At 37.6% G+C, this 22,131-nt stretch overlaps 1 long non-coding RNA gene across 4 annotated transcripts in view; it reads right to left on the bottom strand.

The window, feature by feature from the left end:
• Positions 1-1,579: 1,579 nt before the first annotated feature.
• LOC103473797 (uncharacterized) overlaps positions 1,580-22,131 on the bottom strand; it is a 102,144-nt gene continuing 81,592 nt past the window's right edge. For 3 of the 4 annotated variants that reach the window (XR_535068.1, XR_535066.1, XR_535067.1), the window contains 3 exons: positions 14,873-14,942; positions 2,659-2,771; positions 1,580-2,580 (listed from right to left, as the gene is read on the bottom strand). This is a non-coding gene — a long non-coding RNA (uncharacterized LOC103473797). The remainder of the gene's footprint in view (positions 2,581-2,658; positions 2,772-14,872; positions 14,943-22,131) is intronic. The other variant, XR_535069.1, reaches the window with a different exon arrangement.

Raw genomic sequence — 22,131 nt, 5'->3', positions numbered from 1 at the left:
TTGTTGTCGGTGTGTGTGCGTGGGTGTGTGTGTGTGTGTGCTCTGAGATCAGAGAGTCGAGACAGTTAAAGTTCCAGTCAGAGTCCAAAGGTGGGAGAAGATTTAGAGGCGCTGCTGTGGAAGCAGACAGCCTGGTGGAGATTAAAGAACTTAAGATAGACGGTCATTCAGAGAAGTTCAAAGAATGGAATAATAAAGCCCCCTCCGCTGCTGCACTTAGTCTGCACATAACATTTTAGCAATTATCAGCTTATGCTTTTATTATTCGTTCATTTTCTTTTTCTGTTGGATTATGAGATTTAGAGTTTGGGAAAACAAATCAGCCATGTAGTATTTGTAACATTTTCTCTGCTTCTTAAAGTTGTAACTATGCACAATGTCGTTTCACCTTTTTAGGTTTGTGTTAATGTAAAAAAAATAAATAGATGCAGGAAAAATACACTAATCAATTTCAAATACTGCCTGTTAGAACTTATATTTAGTTTCAAAGGATAGTTCTGTCGCCTCTTATCTCGTTCACAACACAGCGACTGCATGCAAGCCCCAAGAGCTTTCTGAGAACAGCCCTAGAGTCTCCGAGAGCTCACTCCTGAGTGAGTCCCTCCAAGCTCTTGACCCAACGGTGCAGCATGTAGATAGCTTTAATTAGGGAAACTGGAGCCCAGGAACAATATTCTTTTTTCTTTTTTAAAAAAGAACTTTTGATAAAACCTCTTCTAAGTGGCTTGTTTGGATGATCAGGTAATTTAATGGAAGTACAGTTGATAAGAAAAAAAGTTTACATTGAGTTCAATAGCTCTTTCACCATTCATTAGGAATAGCATAGAATTAACACAAAACATCAATGAGCATCATCAGTTCATCTGAGTAAATTACAACCTCAATGTTTTGTCAGAGTTTAAAACAGTATAAACAGAAATGGCAATGTGTATTTGGGGGGGCATTTGTGCAGAAGAGCAGGTGAACCTATGTCCTAGTTTAGACAAACATGTTTTCTTCCATAATTGCCTTGTGTTTAGCTCCATCAGTGTTTATATCAACTCTGGTAACCTTCTCTACTCCTGCAAAAGAAAAGCATCTCCAGAGAAGTTGCTACCACCACCATGTTGCACATCAACCTGATTGACTTTTTCAGGGTGATGTGCAATTTAATTTCATTCTAATTTTCTTCCCTATTTTAATTATGTCCCCCACATGGCCTGTAGAAAATTGTAAAAGAAATGTCTGGATTTATTTCAATAGTGGCTTCTTTTTCAGTATTCCTGCAAAAGCGGCAAATTCGTGGAGTGTACTCTGATTAACAATTGTCCTACAAAAAGGTTCTCTCTCTCCTGCGCTGTGGATCTTGTGCCAGCAGAGTTACAACGGTCCTTGGTGTTCATGGTGCTTTTTGTTCATTAATTCACTCTAACAAACATCCAGAACCTTTGCAGAACAGCTGGATTTACACTCATATTAAATTAGACTAAGACAAGATTAAGTTGGACTCTTAATTTTGTGACTTCAACAATACGTTTGTGCAACTGAATTTTATATTGGGTTATCAGAGATAATTGGGCTGAAAATAAATGGGCATCCCCACCTTTTCCATTTTTATTTGTAAAACAATTAGAAACAATACATTGAATTCCTTGAAAAAATTTGTTTAACTGTGTGTTAGTCTATCATTTGAAATGAAATCATCACAACAAATTTTGAGGTTGACACGTGACAAACTTGATCACAAAGCCAAAAAAATCAAAGATTGTGCATCTTGGAAGGATTTCAAATTCAACATATTACACTTAAAGTAAAGTAAGCAGAGGAGAACGCAGCTCCTCTGGCATATTTATTTCATAATATGTATTTATCACTTTAAAATCAACGTCAGTTTTATTTGCATTCCTTTATAAAGAAACAACCCCAGCAAGACGTAATGTTGTGGAACTACTTAATATCCAGAATAAGTGGGTCTCGGTGAAAACAATTCTTCATATTCAAACTGAGGCCACTCTAGTTACTTGACAAGAATGATGATTTGGGGGCAAACCAATCATGTGCTAAAACAGCCTGCCCTAACAGCAATTACTGATGCAGCAATATGTAGCTAAAAGCCATTTATTCATGTTTATTCCTCCTGATAGCCTTGACCTGTTCCTGCATTCTGGATTTATGTGTAAAAGCTGCTCCCTCCGACCTACAATTAACCTTATTGAAATCAGGACAATGCTGAGTCTTTTGCGTTTCTAGATGTCTCACAAGACCGCAGTGGTGTGTGCGCACGTATGGATGCATGTATTTATTCCCACATCCTCTCCCTGCCCTCTTTTTTTTTTAGTTTCTCCATGTTACTTTTCAGCAATTGAAATCAAGGTAATGAGTAGGCAAGGAAAAAAAATATCCTTTCAATAGATAATTAGGGAGATTGGTTTACCAGGACCACTCAAAGCCTATTCAAATGCAGGGCTGAGGCCAGGCCTTGTCTGCTGAGTCCAAAAGGCTCCCAAGAGAGGCATTTGCCTTGGCTTCATTTCTCAGAGCAGGTGCCTGGCAGGTAGTCAATGGAGACGGCCGGTTGAGATATACATGAAGCCCATCCCCCTGTACAAGGGGTCAACATCACAGGTCAGGGGTCATGAGCAGAGGTCACAAGGTCAATGTTTAGCACAGAGGACTGACCGGATGACTGGAAGTGAATCCTGGACAGCCGTGGTATCAGTTCTGGAAGTGGATGTGTGACGGAAATGAAGACTCTTCTGCTGTTGGCTGACTGAGACTTCCTTCTTTCAAATCTGCCAAAAAATGTCAGGAGACATGGAAAAGAAATAAATCAAGCAGCCCATTTCTAATTGTATCTAAGGTAAAAAAAAGTGTTTGAAATTTTTGAATGTGACTTTTGCCATAGTGTAACTACTGCATATTTGAGTTTTTAATAATTCACATGCAATTTTTTTTGTGTTTCTTGCTCCTTTTTCACATTTTCACTAGTTGAAGCTCTACGTAAAGCATAAAAATACTTCAAGGATCTTAAGGTACTGACCAGAAGCATATGTAATAGCCTAATATTTATCTAAATTGGCCATTAAACGTTTCTTCGTAGAGCATTTGGTCTGTGAGAGATTATGTGAAACTGTTGAAGCTACGATTCATACCAGGAGCTCAGTGATCTGAAACACACACCACAATTTGTTTGGGAATAGAAAACCATGGTAACATTGAGGTTGTGGACAGGCCTTCCCAAGTACTTCAATGTCCACACTATTGAAAATCTGTGGGTTCTGCTAAAAAGGGAGTCAAGTGCCAGGAAACCAAGTTTAAAATGAATCCTATGAATGCTGCCAAGATAAGTGGTCAAATAGTCACCCACAATCATGACAAAGTCCTGCTGATGTAACAAGCAGCCTGCTGAGCTGCAACTCTCTTTTTCAGTCAATTATTTGTGTGTAAAAAATTATCCTTAACGTAAAATTTTGAGGAAACGTGTTAGGAAAATCTATAAAATCAGTCTTGGAAACCAATTGATGTTTCTGAATTTAGTTGAATTGTTTTGTACAATTCTTGTGTACAAAAAGTGGAATTAAGATGTTTCTTAAAAAGCAAAAAATGTATATCATTTATACATATGATGCTTTCATACAACCACGATGAATGGCCACTCCAAAATTGTCATTCTGTGTTTTTTGGAGCAATGCAAAGATTGACTTTTTGGTTTACCTACAACCATTCTCCTCCCAAATTTTAAGGTAAAGAGCAGAATTAATGGTTCCATCAGTAAAAGGTAAGTCATCCAGTTCTTCCACCATACTTGACTAGTGTTAAAAAAAAAATTCTGAAAAATGCAGTGTTGGTTTTATGCGATTTCATCTGAGATGTACAACTTCCAAAAGCTTCACTTTTGTTCAAAAGTGTCAGAGATCATTTATTTATTTTCATCTCTTCCAAATGTGAGATGGGCCTTTGTGACCTTTTCGTTATCAGTTGCTTTGGCCTTGAAACTCCTTAACTGATCCGTTTTGCCCGGTCTCTCTTTCTTATTCTCTAGGTTTACTCTCTTTTGGTGAGTCATCTGTGAACTCTTGAAGTAATGTCTGTTGGGTGATCACTCCTGGGAAGGCTCACCACTGTTTCATGTTTTCATCATTAATGGTTAATGTCTCTAGTTTTGGTTTGCTGGAGCCTTAAAGATTTAGAAATGACTTTTCAACTTTTCCAGACTGAAACATATCAATTACTTAGCTTCTGTTTCTGTATTTACTCTGGTAATCATTGTCAAATATCAAAATTAGTTTCATCATGTCAAATACTTGTGACAAAGCAGATGGAATATGTAAAGGAGCAAACACATTTTGAAAGTACTGTACAAATCAACGTGTTTAGTCTTCCTATCCATGAGGACACCAGACAAGGATTTAAGGTCAAGGGTGAGGTGCTCCAATTGAATCTCAGTTTGGAACAATGATATGTCATTACCACAATGCCACTTTTGGCGAAACCATAGCTACATATGTAAGTGGATAAACTCTCCACCTTCATATTTCTCCCAAACACCACCTTGAGCTCTTGAGCTCTACCCCAAGGGAAACACTATATAAATGTCAATGCACTGACTACTGAAACTGTCACAGCTGTCAAAGGGAAAGCACACGAAGTACAGAGGGGATTTTCTTTTTATCGCTCTAGCGGTGGTTCCTGGAAATGCTGCCAATGATTGAAGGCGCGATCCTGTTACAGAGCTCTGTGCACAGCCTCCGTGGTACAGAAATGTTAATTCTGCAAGGATGAGAAAATAAGTGTGCAAAATCTCAGCTGAATAAAATATGCATCCAAAAAAAAAAATGTAAGCAAAAATGGTGAGAACCTCCACAAACCCCAAATCTCACTCCATCTACAAACAGTTCTCGGCAACCATCTGACGCTGGATGCGAGAAGGTGCTGCAACATATCCAATATGCTTGTCAATTTCTCTTTCTATAATCAAATAGAAAGCCTGTGAAGTAAATATCTATATTCTTACAGCCGGTTGTTTACAACAATGGGTGCGGCTATAATAAACAGTGTGCAGAAATGAAGAATTTCTTTTAGGGAATCGGTGTGGCCAGCATATGCTCGATATAGGAAACCCATAACATCAGTGGCTCCTTATTGGCGGCTGAGGTCAAAGGCTAGGGAAGGTCAAAGGTGTCATCCTCCTTTCTCATCATGAAGTGCATTAACATCTTCTTCTTGTCCCATCTTATCCAGATGGCTGACCAGGCCACGGGACAGATGCCCCATTTTCGAAATATCTGAGGGGTCCAAAAATGGACCATCGAGAATAAATATGGCTCCATTTTTAGGACATCATATTTCAAAGGAATATAAATACCAATAGGGGAGAACGTGCGGCGCATGAAGCCAGACTGTGTTAACCACGCCTTCATTGATTGCTGGTACAGTTGAAGCAGCTTCTTACTGCCTACTTTGTTTTAAAACTGTTAAAGTTTTCTTAAATATCAGGTTTAGGAAAAATATTATTGACTTCTTTTTAAATTACTATCTCTTGGATAACTATTGCTATTCTTTGATGTTTTTCCCATTTTTTTACAGTACACCATTGAATTACAGCAATCTCAAAAAGTTTCTTCTGACCAGAGTTTGGCATGTTTGTTGTGTCCCCTACATGATGAGTTTGTTAATTTTCTTTCAAAACATCTTGCCACCTCCCCATTAAGGAGAGACTTGGGGAGTACACAAAAATATTTGTCATCAGATTGTGAGATTGTGATGGAGCTCTGTAGCTCCTCCAAGGTTATCATGACCCTCTCGTCTGTTTCAGTATTAAATCTTTCCTTGCCTGGCCTTTTTATTTTGGTGAATGACCATTTCTTAGTAAGTTTGCGGTTGTGCCATGCTATTTCAAGGACCTCGTCAGATGGTCTGAGCTCTCTCCAGCTTTCTCTCTAGTTGCTTTTGAATTTTATAGAGGTATCAGAGTAACGTGATTCATGCCCATACCATGCCAAAATACAACTAAAGCCCATGTATTTCTTTCCTACCAATTGGGACTTACTTTGGTGGTCTATCACATACAATCCCAATAAAAGATTTTGAAGTTTGAGGTCGTAATGTGTCAGAAAAAGTCAAAGGTCGATATGTACCTCTAAAAAAACAATGTAATGCTTATAGATTGAGGCCATTGCTTAAAGAAAAATGTTAAACTATTTTTTCCCATCATATACTAAGTAAATATTTCCAGTGAATTACAGATATGTTGTTTTTTCAAGATTTTTTTAAGGAAATAAAGACAATATGTAGGAGGAAGTGACCTCACTGATGTGTCTGAGTAATTAGATCTCTCAGAGATGGCATTTCTCCATCTTTGCATAAATATACCAAATGATAGCCAAACCAGCTTGATTAATGGCGTTGGGAAGTTGTCCAACTAGTTGCTTTTAAATTGCCACAACAAATGTACCCATATGAGATGATTTTTTCCTCCATATTTCCCAAAGTTATTTTGTCATCAAAAGTCATTCGTCAATCCTTCACCATCTCCACTTGACCAATCAGCTCAGCTCATATTCAGATGACCCCACCTCCCTGCAGAGTCAGTCATTATTTTTACATCACCAAAAACCCTCCAGGCATGTTCAAAGTCAAACAAATAGATGCTCTCCAAGCCAAACAGAGCGAAGCTTCCTGCTGGGACCTCGGGTCTGGCCCTCGCTGCAGCTCCTCGGACATACGCGCAGCTTTAAGTGTGCAAAGAGAAGTGACTTGTACATGTTTTCTCATATGCACATCCAAACACGCAGACAAACATATAAGGCATGCTACCCTGCCCAGAGACCTCTGACTTGAACCTGCTGCTCTCACTCAGCAACACATAAATCACTGGGCTCTAAGCGGCACTGCTGGCCCTCATTGCCATGCTGAACTTGACTCCACGGGAATAAAAGTCTGTAACTAGATACCAAAAACTAATCCAGGCCAGAGACAATTGCTGGCATATGGAGGCCCTGAAGGTGCCGATACCCCCTCGGACAATTTGTTGCCTCTGTCATGAGACCTTTGACTTCTGGACCAACTTCTGCCCGATTCCACTCGTCAGGGACAAAAGCATCAGGAGAGTGAGTGAAGACATAAGGAATGATGACGACATAACCTGTCAAGTCAGCTTCACTCTTGGAGCGGCCATCTGTGCTTCTGAATATGTCTCCTGCACACACACTCGTGTTTAATTGAGATATCATGAGGCTAAACACCAGGCAGTTATTTTTAATGACTGTTTTACTTATAACGTCTATTTATTTTACCACTACCGTGATTGTTAAAAATTTGCATAATTGCAGAAAAAATAGATAAGAATCAAAGAATATCATTATATTTCAAAGTTCTGATAATTATGAATAATGCCAAAACAAGTATAAAACAAAATTAAAGGTTAGATAATTTTAAAAAAATAGTTTCATTGCAGCAAAAATGACAAAATACTCTGTTGCTGCAGAGAATAACATAGAAATATATATATATCCTTGCGATATTTTAAAATGCATCTATTTTGCTTATTTAAAATGTGAAACTAAACTGATGTCCCCTCCAGCTGGGAATGATACCTGTCAGCAATTTTAAAAATGTGTCAACAAGATTTTTTTTTTGTTGATTTTGTGAAATACAATGTAAGATTTTATTTGACTATATTTTGCTCAAAGAAAAATGATTTGAAAAACATCTACAATTCTCATCCACAGAAAGTACATAAACGGATGGCTGGGCGGACAAATACACAACCAAGCAGTCTTTAGCTCCTTTTTTTTTTACCACCCATGTGTGACTGTAGAACTTTTTTACTGAGATTTTTGCATGACAAACCTACATGTCTTCTCTTCCTGGTGACAGTGGCTATTGGTCTAAAAATATAGATTTTTTCATTTTATTTTACATGCCTGAAGTTTGTAACATGGATTGCTAATAATTTAATATCCCCTGTTGCAAAAGACCATTCTGACTATCTTTGCTCACTATCTGTCTCTTTAAAAAAAATACGCATTTTTGTAGATGAGTTGAGCAGAACTTTATTAGATTTATAGCGAATCCTTTCTTTTTGATTAGGCCTTTTCTGTAACCGTTCTTGACATTCATTGTGTTTCTTTTCTTCATATTAAGTATGCGTGAAAAAAAGATTACCTCTTAAACAAGGTATTTACAACTCACTTAACCACAATTTAATGAATGCAACAAAAAAAAAAAACTGAAGCAGATGTAGACAAAAAAAAAACATATTCCGATATATTTTATAAATGCACCCTAGTCACTGAATAACTATTTTCACAAACAATTGGAAATCTTTACGATTTTGATTTGAACCTTTTGAGGTCTTGCCTGGTAAAACTTGATCCCTCAGCTATTATCACTAAAGAAAATATAGTGATCCAATTAAGCTCAAGTTTAGTTCTTTTTGGTTTTCATGTGGAATAGAGTGAGTCTGGGTAAAAAAAATAAAAATAAAACTGAAAAGGGAAAGCAACAAATTTCTAACAACAATCTACATACAGTAAAACACGACATATCAGCCCTGAGCGCCACACCCAAACTGCAAAGAAATGACAGAAGTTTGCCGTGGCCCATGCAGTAGCCACAGGCCTGACACGGCAAGAAATACAGGAATGCCTCAGTATTCTTCTCTACTGATAGAGAGCAGTGACTGTTTAACTGTGATAACATCAGGCACCGTCATTGCCAGCACAGCTGCAGGGCTCCCAGATCCACTTTTATGACTTAAGTATCTGGGAGTGATATCTGCAGCCATCAGTTCAATGCAACCTCATCACATACTTACATTGATGCTGACACACTCTTCTTCATTTTACAGATGCACACATGAACTTAGACTCCAAAGAGACATGAAAGAATGACTCAGATTAATTTATCTTGGAATAAATGGTGTGAGCACTTGAACTCACGTTGGTGTGTCTGTACTGTTTGTGAATAGTCTACTTTTTTGCCCCCAAATGGCTAATTTAGTTGACCTCTTAGTGTTTTTGTTTCAGTCTTCAATCTAACTACGATCTAAATACGATCTTACTTATACAAATAAGTACAACTACGCAAATTACCTACAGTTATATAAATGTGTCAATATTATTGCTGAAAAATTTGTAAATGTGAAATTCTTTTATTGAAACTTGACATCACTACATGTTGAAAATATTATCTATTTATTTGTTGCAGCATTTTTTCAAAACTTTTTATGATTATTTTGCTGCAGTATACAATGAAAAAAATCCTGTCACAGATTTGTCAAATTACCAGACTGGTTAACCTGCAAAGAGAATCAACACTTGACCAATTATCATAACTCGACCATTGTTTTCCCTAACCAAAAATTTCATTGGGGTAAGCTGGTAGGGAAAGTAAATTCACTATGCATTTTGCAAATGTAAAAACTACTAAAATAATTATGTATTATTTTAACATACACCTGTTTGATTTGATAATGATTCTCTAATAGTCCACTACATACTTTAATAATAGACTGAAATAGTTATAAATACATTTATTTATTTCATGTATATATCTCACATGTAACATATTAAATTATCCATTTATTGAATTGTGGTGCTTTTAGTAATCAATAACTGAGATTTAGTCTTGAGGAGTAAAAATGCAAAATATTTTGTCAAAAAAGAAAATGCAACAAATTAAAGAAAATAAAACCTGTTGACTGTTATTTATTTAGAATTTTATTGCATGACGTTCTGTCTGAGCTACAATGGAAACCACAAAACACAGCAAGCATTAAGAAAATTATTTTTTGTGCTTTTTCTTTCCTTCTTTCTTTCCTTCTTTCCTTCTTTTGTTTTTTTTTTTTGTTTTTTTTTTTACCTGTTTTGCCTTTGGCATTTCAGGTGTATGATACAGAGAAGATGGTAGCGAATTTAAACATTTTTTTTAAAAATTATATAATGCAACTTTGCAGACAGTTTCAAGTATATACTTTAAATACATTATTCTAAGATGTTTATTAAAACTTATATTTTAAAAAGGTTTTCCTCATATGATATTTAGAGAAAAGACCTGTGTTAGCAGGTCATTCATGGTGTTTAGGTTTTATCCATAAAGCCTTTTTCATGCTAAAGACAAATCTCCAAAAAGAATCACAATGTATGTGGATTCAGCATATATTTGAAATTCATTTACTCCTTACACAGAAAGTTTGCGTTTTAATTCAAGCAAAATATCTTCCATGCAGCTGGTTTAGGTATTGAGATCCATTGGTGGTTTGGGGAGTTAAAAATGTCAAAGATTAATTTTGACTCCATCTTTATTAAGCTTATATCTAAATATCTAAACCTTCTGGATTTATCAATATCAAAAAAGAATAAATGTGAGGATCAAAGATTCCTGCTTACTCTGAAATCAAACAAACCTTCCAGAATACATTTGAAAGTGATTAACAAAACCACAACTGAAGCAGTTTATCCAGAAATCAGATGCAAAACACAGAGGTTAGAGCCCAAAGTCCAGGCATTATTATGCAAATAATTTATTTTACTGGTTGCCCCATTTTTTTACAACAAGCACTGTGAGCAAGATGAAACACATTTTAGAAAATTAAGAAAGTTCTTGTTTTCAGCTGCTATGGTTTATCAAGTTCAATTTAAAAGTCAGCTTGAACTTATTAGTGCAGTAAATCGGACATTACGGTGCCAGGCAAAGGCATCGTCATCCCTGGAACCTTGTCTCATGATGGGTTATCAGACTTCAGTATATTTATTTAACCAACACAAAATCTTCCAAAGGACAATGCTACTTGACATGCTGATGCATTGTGTATGTAAAACAGCCAATCCAGGAGCACCGTTTATTTTTTTCTTGGTGCTGATTGGTTGTCCCTTCAAGAGCAGAGACATGGAAGACTGTAGATCTTTGCTTCTGAGCTAAGACTATTTCCACTGTGCATATTAATGCCCATTAAGGTATAGCTGGTGTCTAATCTATTAAAATAGGTAGCTATAAATCTCAAGTATTTGCAGAATTGATCTATTTGCAGCTGTGGTCCGTTTGCCCTGAGCATATCCACTGTACACATGTAGAATCTGTAGTTATAGTTGTATGTTTATGGTCGTTTAACGTTCACCATTATGAACCCTTCACATGTTTTCTTCAAGTATTGTAAAATATTTGACTCCATGCTTCATTCCATCATCCTTGACCAGTTTTTACCTGTACTTGCTAAAGAGGAGTATTCCATAGCATGATGCTGCCACCTCCATGATCAAATATGGAGATGGTGTTTTAAGATTGATTAAGTTCAGTTTTTACACACACATACCATTTTGCATGTTTTCTAAGTTTCTAGGTTTTATGTTCTGATCCGATCAGAGCTCCTTCCTCCACGTTTGCCGTGTTTTCTACATGATTTGTAGCAAACTGGAAAAGTGATTTCTCATGGTCCATCCTGGCTCTCACCCGCTGACAAAGTGATGCAGCTAGGCACTAACTCCCTCGTGGGCCTGCAAGAATAAAGCAGGAGCAGAAAATAGATGATTGGAAAGAGAGATCAGTCTTCCATAAAGATGTTTTGAATGAAAATCATGGACTTATATTCCAGCATTAATAATAAAGTTGATTGATCGAGACGTCTCGATTGGTAAGCCCTCTAGAAAGTATGAAGTGGGTTTTACAGCTAAAACCTTGTGCTTAATCTGTAAATCATTTATTGCAGCAGCCACTGCAAAAGACAAAAAAAAAAAAAAAACTCCTCAGTGTCTCAAATAAAACACTCTGAAGGCTGAAGTACAACTTGTCCCATTAAAGTGATGTATCCACTTCTAAAAAACTCTAAGAAACCAAACCGTCACTTCGGTCACAGACCCCTGGCACTGCAGACGGTCTTCACTCCTCCTTGACCCAAGAAATTGCAGACTGTGTGTTTTGATGGACAGCCCCACTTCCCTCTTCCCCATTGATGGTCAGTCACACAAACAAAAAGAGGGATGAGATGAGTTTCTCAGGGGAGTGAGGATAATAAAATCAGGGTGTCTGTGTGTCCTGAGAGGGGACAATGTTTGATGCTCTAACAGAATGAAGGTCTTTGGCGGCCTGAGCCGGCTGTCTTTTAGCTAAAGCAAGCAGATTTCTTTGAAGCCTGGCCACCTTCGCTGAAGAGCCATTACTCTCAGGCTTTTCTATACATTAGCCATGCCACAGCAGCACAAGTGCATTACAGGCTGCCGGCCCAACAGAGCCCAATTGTACTCCCTCTTGTTAAATATTACCCCAACAGAGCTTATGATTTTATTTTCTTTTTTTTTTCCCCTCCCCATTGCTCTTACCCTGCTCCCCTCCCCCGATCGGATTAGGATCGATTGCTGCGTGGTAGAGCCGGCCCAGACACGAGGACCAGAACAACGCTCCAGCATGATTGTGCTCCTCAGGCCCCGCCTTGGAGACTATTCAGGCGACTAAATAGAAAGATTTGCCCTTAGATGTCAAATTTCCTCCAAGACAAGGATGTCAATACCAATTAGATTGTCTGCAGTTGCTGTAGTTACGCCAGGCTGCAGTCACCCCCCCGCCCCAGCCTCTTTTCCTTTAAAGATACACTTGCTCTCTCTTAACATCTCACTCACATCTCCTTTTTGTAGGCAGAGTGGTGGTCTCGGCACCAAGCCTTTAGCCTCAAATCAGTTTTACGACTGGCGCTGTGCAGACATTAGGCTAACTCCATTAGCCTCTGAAGGAGATGGCCTGAGGGGAAATAGAGGGGCCAAGACGGGCCTGGCTTGGGCTGCATGTGTGTGTATGCAAGCGCGCGCATGTATTTGGTGAAAGGGTGAAGGGGTAACATTGTCTCACAGAGTCTTCTGGCATCTCTTTAAAGGTCACTGTCTGCTTGTCAGATGAGGCAAAAGCCCACTGGAGCAAGAACATAAACAAGAAAGAGAAGTGGACAGAAAATGGATTAATGAACAAATGTAATTAGGAGAAAGGGTGGATGGAGAGAGTGGGAGAGAGGACTCTGTCTCCACTTAGTACTGTGGCTCCTGCAGGCGCTCAAGTGCTAACATGACAAACAGATGTTGCTGTGGCTGTCTGGGCACAGAACTGCACAGTGACACTCGTTCAAGTGCATCGACATATGCACAAAAGCAACCTGCCTTTTACCTGAGTAAAAGGCACCTTTTACTCAGGTCCTTCTTTATGTCTTCTAAAATTAAACATTAAATCAATTAGAAAATCAGATTGTGACATACAGTCTCCCAGATATGAACAAGAATGGATCAGACAGTGGCAAAAGAATTCATTCCTACCACCCTAACTACTTTTACATTTTTATATAAAACAAAATGCAAACAGCTCAAGTTCTGTCACGTTGGAAGGAGAGCATCTGTGAGCAATTGTCAAGTGTTGCCATGGATTTGAAATTAAATTACAAATATTAACTAATTAGCACAACTGTGAAGGGACCTGATTGCACTGGATTTTATTTATGGGGATTGGAGTAAAGGGGTCCAAATACATTTGCTAACCGCTTTGTATCTTTTTTAAGTGAAAAAAAAAGAAACTGAAAAATATGTCTAGTTTTCTTTCAACTTCACAATATATGCAATTTTGTGTTGTCATATTGCATAAAACCCAGATAAGATACAATCAAGTTTCTGGTTGCAACAAGAAAAATGACAAAAATGTTCTAGTTGTGTTGCGGTGTAGAAACACCGCAACACAACAAAGGGAGCAAAACTTAAAACCTGAAGCAAGAAATTCAGAAGTGCAGATGCTAATCAAGATGTCTGAATATTTACACTATTGTGTCATTTTACTGCCAAACTACAAGTACAAAAGCTGCAGACCCTTTTTGCTTTGATCAGATGTTGTAATATGACACTTAACAGCACGTCCAATATCCAACTAGGGATTTTTATTTGAAATATGAAAATTAAATATGAGATCATGCTCATAAAACCACAGAATATCTTGTGGTAAACATTGCTTTACAGCACTGCACAGAAGCCCCTTGCACACATTTATGAGAAAAGCATCGTGATCTGGGGAGAGCTACATGATAAATGTTTAGGAGCAGTATGAAAATGTCTGAAAACTTTACAGCATCATCTTTATTATATTCTATATATAATAATCACAGTGTCAGCTTTTTTTGCCCTGCATGTGAAGATATACGTAGAACAAAATATCAAAGAAACAAAGCTAGAAACTTGTTCACAAACGTTTATGTGCAGCTTCAAACTTAAACCAATGCCACAGCATTTCATTTTATAGATTAATTGTTTTATTTGTGCTGAACTTTCAGCTGCAATCACTGGTAATCCTTAAGTCTTGCTTATTTGCTTACCGAGGTTGTGGTGTTGTGACTGAGATGTCAAGAATCCTCTATGTTGTTTTAAAGTCTTTGCTGTAGCATGAAACTGCTATCATTATTTTTAAGGCAACACCAAGTGATGAATGTTATCTTCAGAGAAACGTCATCTTCTGAAATCTACACTGGTAAAAAATCTACACTGGTAAAAAAAAAAAAAGAACAAGAGAATTTACAAAAAAAATGTTGCAACAATTTGCATTTGTTTATTAGGCTAGATAATATTCATTTCTATTTATGAGTAAAAAATGATGTAACATGAACAGCAAAATGACAACTAAACGTAAATATATAAAGCCTGGCCTTTTAAGAAATCTACATACTTAGTTATCAACCCATCCATTTACTACCGATGGGTTGATAACCTGTGTGTAGGTGACTACCGACCTACACACAGGTCGGTAGTCACGTTGTGTTTGTCTGTCTCCAGTGATAACACCCTGGATGGATTCCCAGTCTATCACTGGAGAAACTCAAAAACAGCCATTCACACGACACACTTGATGCTAACAGTGACTCAGACAGGTCACTTACCCTGGCTGTCATTTTTGGACCGTGGAAGGAAGCAGGAGCACCCTGAGAGAACCTACACATGCACAGGAGACTGTGCAAAAAGATACAGAAAGATTAAAGTTAGAATCAAGAACGTTTCTGCTTCAGCTCATCTGTGCTTATAACGGCACCAGAATCCAGAAAAAAAGGAGTTACGAGAACTGAAAAAGGTAAGAATTAGAGAAAGGAATAAACTTTAAAAATGTATTTTAACAGGGTAGCTTGGCATTTATTAGCAATGACTATCTCAGGAAAAACAAGTACCAGATTGATAGAAAGCTTGACTTCAGCATCAGCAATGTAGCAGTTCTAGCTAAAGATAAACAGTGTTAAATTCTTACTCCAAGACAAAAATCCTTCCCAATCACAGGTATTTCAACAATCCTTAAGTCCTATTGAATTTATATATTCATTAATAAAACACCACCCCAAAAAATATCAACCTCATACTTTACACAGAAAGACCACAACGGTTCACTGAACCCTTCAAAAAAAATAATATTTCAGACTTCTATGTAGGTTTTGTTACCAAAATAAAGTAGTGAATGTTTTTCCTCCTTTTTTCCTCCTTCCTGTTTCTTTTCTTAGGGCACAGAGCTCTGCAGAGTCAATTGAGCAACAAGGAATGAAAATGGGACTTGCATTTTGAAGTTGGCTTAACCTTGCAGTGACACCTATTGCAGATGGTTGGAAATGGTTGAGAAGAATAGTTTCCGCATGGTGGAATCCACAATTAGGTAGCACATCTGCACCAGTACCCAACCCTCCGCCTCTTAATCCCCTGAATCTGGCGTTCTTTGAGCTCAGTGTTGGTTGTCAGCCAAGGCAAACAGTTTCTACTACGAAACTGTTTTCAGCCAGGCAATTAGACGAACTTCAGATCTGACTGTCTTCAGCAACGCATAAGAGGAAAAAGGGATGGATCGCTGGAGTGCAACGAGTGAAGTCAGAAGCAGGAGGAGTGGCTCAAAGTGAAGAAAGTATAGGTAGGATAAACAGGAGCACTTAAAGGAGGGGAGGAGACATAGTGACAGCCATGAGACAGAAATCTACAACCAGATCATCAGTTAGCCACTCCAATCACAATGGATCAAGCCATTAAATGTACATTTTTTTCCCCAAACAACCTCATGGCTGACAGGCACTACACATCATGAGCTTATATCGATGTTCAATGGAGCACTTTGCACTCCCAACGTCTAAGATGTTCAGTGTCTGTCAGTTAATTCAGCACATTTAATCTAAACTAAACTTGTATGTCATTCAAAGAACAGTTGCTTCAGAAACAAAGCACCAATGCCTCATCTGAAGTCACCGTGTCTCTCATTTCTCCTGCATTTACTGGTGCTGAATAAGCACAGAATGTGACCATTAAATGTATTGCTGATGGGGAGACAACGGCGGAGAAGCATCAATATTAAAGTGAACCTGAGTTCTCTTTAATATTGACCATCTCTATGATTTAACTGGATATTCCTGAGTGACATCAGCAGCGGGTTAGGTACAGTGTATGTGAGGTGAAATCTGGATCTGACGAGGTTATCTGCAAGATGGCTCTTACATGTATGCATGTGGGATTGGATTATTTTTTTCTCTTTCAATAATGAACATCTTCTTTGAAAAACTGCATTTAATGCAAAGAAAACAAGTTTATATTCATTTAGAAACAACAATATTAATGCTTTAACTCAGGAAGAGTTCAGAAATCCTTATTTGGTGGAATAACCATGAGGTTTTCAGTGGGGTTCAGCAAAGGATCTCAGTTTTTTTCCACAGCTCTCTCTATATATACATATATATAGCATCAGTTAATGTTTAAGTTCGCAACATTAACTGAAAGGTCACTAGAAGTCTGTGATCCTAGTGGCAATTGCAAAGTAAGAGGTTTCACTCCAATTCCAAAATCAAAGTCTGACGTGGCCAAAATATTTGTTGATCGAACAGTAAAAATATCTTCATTTGATCTCTCTGATGAGTCGAATCAAAACCACAAACATTAGTTTATTTTATTGGAATTTTAGGTGACAAATCAACACAAAGTGTCAGATAACTGAAAAGAGGGAAAATGATGCATGTTTTTCACAATGTTTTACAAGTGAAAATATGAAAGGCGCAGCATTGCTTTCAGATTCCATCCCACTGTATGTGATGGTTCTAAATAAAATCCAGAGGTTATTTAATTAATTACATTGAGGTTTGTGGTCATCGCTGTAGCTTACACTGCTAATAGTAGTTAGACTTATCACTGACCACATCAGCTAGCAAATCCCACTGGGTTCAGAGCTTGGCCATGGAAGTAAACTGGGTATTTCCCAGTTAGAAGTTCTAGCGTGGATCATAACTGTACCAGGATAAAAGGAGCTACCAGGAACTGCACTGGTGTCCTCTTAAATTCACCCAGGGGAGTTTGATGTTTATTCTCCATTGTATTTCCTTTTGTAAAGTTTCTTGTTAAGTAAAGATCAGTGCGAAAAACAACTGATTTGAATGTTGGTGCCTTTTAGCTCTTCATCACATTGAATTTGTTTGTATTTACTTTGCAAATAGTCATCCCTCTCTGTCCTGTCCTCTAATTATGGTCAAAAAGCTGGCCAACAAACACTCATCTTCCAAAGTCTGTGGAAAGTTTGAAAATTTAAGAGACACATTTATTTTCTTGCACAGGATTAATATCTTCAGCTTCTGTTGTAGAAAAAAAATTACATGAAACAAATAGGACCTGTGGACAAGGCAAGCTCCAGAAAAATCCTACTTTCAGCACCTCTGAAATTAGACCTAAATTCCCCCCAGAGGGGCTATTAGATGACAAATCCTCGCCATTGACCAGAATCTGCCCTCTGCAAGCTCATGACTGACGTCTAAGCTCTTTGATGTCCTTCGCCACAACATCAGCTTCACTTCCTTTACTATGAAGAGGGCAAAATGAGAGTTAGGTTACTTCTTTTCCTTTGGACACCCGAAAAGTTCAGGGGAAGGAAAAAGGAGACCCACAGCATTCCAGATAAACCAGATGTTTGCATCCCATGCTAACATGTGGAGGCATTCGCTAGCCGTGGGCCTGCATTAATGAAGGCGGAGATCCATCTGGGGGTGCTGATAGGAAGTGGGATGCAGTTTGATAGGCTATACGCACACACTCACCAGGTTACATATGTTAGCAATAACTTCTCCTTGCTGCCATTTCGGTCAGCCAAGCACTCAAAGCTGAGCTCAGGACCTTTTCGCTGCCGTGGGAAAAACAAAGAACTGGATGCTAGTAAGAGTTCCACTTAAACTCTGCAGAGTGCAGAAAATGTGCGAGTTAAGTTTACAAACTGAAGAGCTTAATCTCAGTTTGGGGGGGTTGAAAGTGAATATATAAACTTTTTTTTTTTTTTTAGTTTTTAGAATTTCTGAAAAAATAAATGAATAGAATCTACACTGGATAAATACAGCATGTTTTTTTTAGCATTTGAAGCTCAAAATTGTGTGAAATAATAGTGCAAACACTGTCAGTTTTATTTTGCTTACACATAATGACATTTCCCAATTTTTTATTTACTTGAAAATAAAAAGTGTTCTGCATAAATGTTAAATTATTATGCTTAACATTATTAGCAATTTTATGTTTTAAGTTCATTTAAAAAAAATAAATTTTAGCAACAATATTATATATATATATATATATTTTTTTTACCCTTTTGTTCCCTCCATATTTTACATCCATTAAAGAAATTGTGAAAAACCATAAAATAAATGCGTCTTTCATTGCAAACTTTTCACTTATTACTCTTCTCTGGACTCATGCTAATGTACGTGACTGATTACATTCTTCTGATTTATGAAGCTCAACGGAAAATCAGAAATTACAAAATAAAAATTTGTTTCAGCTGAAAAAAATCTAAATTTGAAAGTAAAAGAGGGATCAGTAACATTTCTTCTATTGGACTTCTTGTCTAGAAGGGCACTATTTGTGGCGTGGATGGGTTTCCATCTTGTTTCAGTAGATGGATGTTTTTTCCAACTGAATAAATAGACAGAAATTAAATGTTTTTTTGAGTGAAATTATTCTGTTTGGACAAGGGATTTGTTGTGGCTAGTAAATGTTTTAGGATGGTCCCTCCACCCAGTGCAGGTGATAAATAACATCACTGTTGGACAATATAACTCATTCCATGCATGAAGCTGTTGTTGAACTGGAGAGCTGCATCCAAGGTCCACATCGGAGCATCGTCACAGATCCTTCCTCCCAGTTGCTGTTAGACTTTACAACCATCACTGCTTCCAACAAACTCAGACTCAATAAATGTTCATATCTGCTGTTGTTTTCCCATTTGCAAATAAAATTCCTGTTGTCATTTTTACATCCTTGTTGTTGTTTTTTCTTTTTCAATTTCTGTAGATTGTTTTTTCTGCATAAACATCATGTAAAAAGAAATCATGTACATTTTGTACATATTTCCTTTTTTCTATTCAGTTGCACATTTCTTTGAATCAGAGTGTACTTTTTTTGTAACTGCACAGTATTTTCTTATTCTGTAAATTTTGTCCGTTATGTTATCATTATTACTTCTATTTTAGTATTCTTATTTTGTGTAAATCTACACGTTTCTTCTTGCCTTTGACTTTTCTGCGGGTACACATGAATTTCGTCGCTGAGAAGGACAGTAAAGATAATTTCTACTCTACTCCATTGTAAAATGAGGCATGTCCAGAATAACCATAATAGGAGCAACTCATCAGAAACAAATTACACAGAAATTTTCAAAAAATTTCAATACCAATATTTGTATCTAATATCACTGTGCACTTTTCTGGTAACAAAGCACTAGTGTACATGCACCAGTCCACCTGTCAAGCTTTCTTTGTCACATCACAGAATTACCAAGAGGGGGATTACCGTGCTGCTATGTTGTTGCAGTAGTTGAATGATGGCTCTGTAAGACTCAAAGGCTTTATTTTACATTAGCATATAGTTATGTATAAACTTTGGGGAAATTAAGATTAAGTGTGAAGAAGACAGTATTTTCATTACAATGCGACTCACATATGTTATGGCAGAACAACTCCAGGGCATTGAGCAGAATATATTGTATGTCAAAGATTGTTTTTCTTAGCTGAAATACAGTAGGATCGTATTTCAAAAAGAAAGCCGGAAGAGCCGTAAAGTGGGTGAAGGAGGATAGAGAGGATCAGGGGTGAATGAAAATGTAAAGATTGCATGGAATGCTCCCGTGTGAACTGTAAATGAACCCCCAAAACTCCAAATCCCCCCAGCTGCTAAACTCTGCTCCTTCACACTGACACGACCACAAAACATTTGCAGCCCTCAGAGCAGGAATGTCACATTAAGATCTTTACAAGCTATGAAAATGAATATTTCTCTCCCACAGGTAGTGCTGGCAAAACATAGCGGCTTCAACTGCAGTCACTAAATCTAATGCATCTCATAGGGATTTTCTTTGAAAGAACAACACGGAGCAGATTAAAATTTTGAAGTGGAAGAAAAATGCGTACAACAAAAAAGTAAAACTTGAAAATTGTGATGTGCCTTTTTACTCAGTTCTTTTTAACCGGGTATGCCTAAATAAAACTAAGTGCAAGAATAGCCTTCAGAAATCACCTAATAAGTAAAAAGGACAAAAGAAAAAAAATACAGTCTGTCTGTTGCCTTCCTGTGCAACTCTGCTTGAAAAAAAATTCTTGCTTATAGCACAGTCTGGGTTTCTTACCATAAATCAGACGATTTTTGACCGGGTCAATCACCGAACAGAAAGACAAGTTGAGGACGATGACATCGATTTTCTATTCTGTCTATTCTGTTTTAGCAATGGCAGCAGAGGGTGTGCCGAAGCCATTCAGTCCATTTTGGTCACACTTTCAAATACTGAAATAACATTAACAGTCGTCTAGTACGGATTGGCTTGTCCCTCTTCGCAGTGGAGGAAGGTTGTTTACAGCGCAGGCAATTTCCAGTAAGCTTATTGAACTGGTGCATCATTAAGTCACAGCCAAACGTTAGCAACTGTGTAAAATTTAAAACCTCAACACAGTCCACGCCTCCAGGAAGCAATCATTTCTCAATGGCCCAAGAGACCAGACCCTCTGTACGAAGCAAAGCATAGAGCAAGGGGTTGGTTTTTATCAGGCTAACTTGAGACATGCCCATTCCTAAAATCATAGGCTGGTCAAGACGTCCAAGGTAATTCTCGAGGAGCTGAAGCATCGCTCAAGTAAAAAAACAAAAAAAATCTGTTGGCAGGAAAATCATTAGCTGTGCCGTTATGAAGAAAGGCACTGTTAAAAGAAAATGATAGAAAATACTCACTATCAGTTTCCCATGAGCTATGTGAGGGACACGGTCAGGAAGAAGGTGCTCTGGAAAGATTCAACTAAAATTGAATGTTTTAGCCTTTAACCAAAAACAGTGTGTGACAGAAAACTCACACTGCACGTTACCCTGAACAGAACACCCCCACAGTGAAACATGTGGGGCTGTTTTTCTTTAGTACAGGCAGGGAAGCTGACCAGATTTGAGGGGAAGTTTGATGAAACCGGACAGAGCAATCCTGAGAGAGAGTCAGAGAGGCTGTAAATGATTTGTGACTGATTTGTGATAGATGTTCACCTAACAACCAGACGAACCTGAACATACAACCAAAGGTATGATGCAGTAGATCAATGCATAGATCATGTGTTTGAATGACCAATTAAAAGTCTAAATTTAAGCCCAAATGAGAATCTGTGACAGGATTTTAAAAAAAATTGATGTTCACAGACATTGAATTTGACCTAGCTTAGGATATTTTACGAACATGTATAGGTACAAATTTTATTCTCAAGATTTGCAAAGCTGGCCGAGAAATACCGAAAAGGTTTACAATTTTCTTCAATGAAAATAGAAAGTATTGACTTGTGGGGGTTAAGTACAAATGCAAGCCACACTTTTCAGATTTGTATAAAATGTTAAAATAATGTCTTATTTTCCTTCTACTTACCAGCTATGCACTACTTTATCTTAAGTCAATGTATACAAAATAGTAAGTACTGACCCTCTTTAATAAATCTTTTCTCATAGGCCGCAGTGCAGATTGTTATTGTCCTGTAATATGATGAACAATTTTTGATTTCAATTCAAATGAGACGACAAAAAAAATAAACATTGATGAAGTGTCTATCATCTGTGAGTTTAGCACCTCTATGCTGCACAGCCACTGTTGGTTTTCTGATCTCTCATCATTTGTCATCAGTGACAGGTTACA

This window comes from Poecilia reticulata, linkage group LG12, assembly GCF_000633615.1.
Source record: "Poecilia reticulata strain Guanapo linkage group LG12, Guppy_female_1.0+MT, whole genome shotgun sequence".
In the NCBI taxonomy this organism is placed as follows: Eukaryota; Metazoa; Chordata; class Actinopteri; order Cyprinodontiformes; family Poeciliidae; genus Poecilia; species Poecilia reticulata.
Note: the sequence above shows the minus strand (reverse complement) of the source record. Positions and strands in the feature narration are given on the sequence as shown.